We start from the raw sequence: 2,500 nt of genomic DNA on the forward strand, positions 1-2,500 counted from the left end.
GGCGGCGGGGACCGCCTCAGCCCTCTCGCAACTCGGCAACCGTCGCTGGAGCCCGCCGCCGGCTCCGCGGCTCCGCGCTTCCCGGCACCGGGGACACGCTCCGCGCGGACCGCCTCAGCCCTCTCGCAACTCGGCAACCGTCGCTGGAGCCCGCCGCCGGCTCCGCGGCTCCGCGCTTCCCGGCACCGGGGACACGCTCCGCGCGGACCGCCTCAGCCCTCTCGCAACTCGGCAACCGTCGCTGGAGCCCGCCGCCGGCTCCGCGGCTCCGCGCTTCCCGGCACCGGGGACACGCTCCGCGCGGACCGCCTCAGCCCTCTCGCAACTCGGCAACCGTCGCTGGAGCCCGCCGCCGGCTCCGCGGCTCCGCGCTTCCCGGCACCGGGGACACGCTCGCCTGGCTGCCGAGAACGTGCCGGGAAAGCGCCGTATCGAACGCGCCGAAAAAAACATTTTGTCAGAGAACCGGAGTCGGGACCGGGCCTTACCTGCCCTCGCAAGCCGCCCTAGGTCGCTCGCAGGCCGGCCACTTAGCGCTGGGGGCGCCCGGGAGTAGAGCTCCGGAACTCAGCGCTTGCTCACCCTCTGCCCTACAGTCGTACCGGTAAGTCAGGCGGCGCCGGAGAGCCGAAGAACAGCCGCCCCTCCTACCGGGGCGGGGCGCGGAAATGGCCGGCCTTTACGATGACGTAACTGGAGGCAGCGCAACAGAGCGACCCCTCTCGCCGCTCCACAGGAAGGCCAGGGAGAACAGGTCTACCGCTTACCACCCGGAAAAGGCGACAAGGGCACGCCGGAGACGAGTAGACCGGCCGGCCGCGGGCGGGGCGGCGACCTCGGCGCGGCCTCCCGGAGCCGGGTAGACCGGGCGGCCGCGGCCCGGAAGGCGGGCCCGCGGGCCGGGCGGCGACCTCGGCGCGGCCTCCCGGAGCCGGGTAGACCGGGCGGCCGCGGCCCGGAAGGCGGGCCCGCGGGCCGGGCGGCGACCTCGGCGCGGCCTCCCGGAGCCGGGTAGACCGGGCGGCCGCGGCCCGGAAGGCGGGCCCGCGGGCCGGGCGGCGACCTCGGCGCGGCCTCCCGGAGCCGGGTAGACCGGGCGGCCGCGGCCCGGAAGGCGGGCCCGCGGGCCGGGCGGCGACCTCGGCGCGGCCTCCCGGAGCCGGGTAGACCGGGCGGCCGCGGCCCGGAAGGCGGGCCCGCGGGCGGGGCGGCGACCTCGGCGCGGCCTCCCGGAGCCGGGTAGACCGGGCGGCCGCGGCCCGGAAGGCGGGCCCGCGGGCCGGGCGGCGACCTCGGCGCGGCCTCCCGGAGCCGGGTCGACCGGGCGGCCGCGGCCCGGAAGGCGGGCCCGCGGGCCGGGCGGCGACCTCGGCGCGGCCTCCCGGAGCCGGGTAGACCGGGCGGCCGCGGCCCGGAAGGCGGGCCCGCGGGCCGGGCGGCGACCTCGGCGCGGCCTCCCGGAGCCGGGTAGACCGGGCGGCCGCGGCCCGGAAGGCGGGCCCGCGGGCGGGGCGGCGACCTCGGCGCGGCCTCCCGGAGCCGGGTAGACCGGGCGGCCGCGGCCCGGAAGGCGGGCCCGCGGGCCGGGCGGCGACCTCGGCGCGGCCTCCCGGAGCCGGGTCGACCGGGCGGCCGCGGCCCGGAAGGCGGGCCCGCGGGCCGGGCGGCGACCTCGGCGCGGCCTCCCGGAGCCGGGTAGACCGGGCGGCCGCGGCCCGGAAGGCGGGCCCGCGGGCCGGGCGGCGACCTCTGCGCGGCCTCCCGGAGCCGGGTAGACCGGGCGGCCGCGGCCCGGAAGGCGGGCCCGCGGGCCGGGCGGCGACCTCGGCGCGGCCTCCCGGAGCCGGGTCGACCGGGCGGCCGCGGCCCGGAAGGCGGGCCCGCGGGCGGGGCGGCGACCTCGGCGCGGCCTCCCGGAGCCGGGTCGACCGGGCGGCCGCGGCCCGGAAGGCGGGCCCGCGGGCCGGGCGGCGACCTCGGCGCGGCCTCCCGGAGCCGGGTCGACCGGGCGGCCGCGGCCCGGAAGGCGGGCCCGCGGGCGGGGCGGCGACCTCGGCGCGGCCTCCCGGAGCCGGGTAGACCGGGCGGCCGCGGCCCGGAAGGCGGGCCCGCGGGCCGGGCGGCGACCTCGGCGCGGCCTCCCGGAGCCGGGTCGACCGGGCGGCCGCGGCCCGGAAGGCGGGCCCGCGGGCCGGGCTGCGACCTCGGCGCGGCCTCCCGGAGCCGGGTCGACCGGGCGGCCGCGGCCCGGAAGGCGGGCCCGCGGGCCGGGCGGCGACCTCGGCGCGGCCTCCCGGAGCCGGGTAGACCTACTCGCCCCTCCGAGACCCCCGCAGCCGGCAGACTCCCCTTTGCCGCGAAGGCGCCCTCCCCGGCCTGGGAGCGCTGGACGGCGGCTGCCAAGATGGGCCGGCCGCTACCGGGCCAGCTCAGCCCCCCCCCCCCCCCCCCGCGCGGCGACCGGACCTCGCTGGGAGTCCTGCTGCGCTCGCTCCTTCGC

The sequence above is a fragment of the Apteryx mantelli genome, unplaced genomic scaffold (genome assembly GCF_036417845.1).
Source record: "Apteryx mantelli isolate bAptMan1 unplaced genomic scaffold, bAptMan1.hap1 HAP1_SCAFFOLD_124, whole genome shotgun sequence".
In the NCBI taxonomy this organism is placed as follows: domain Eukaryota; kingdom Metazoa; phylum Chordata; class Aves; order Apterygiformes; family Apterygidae; genus Apteryx; species Apteryx mantelli.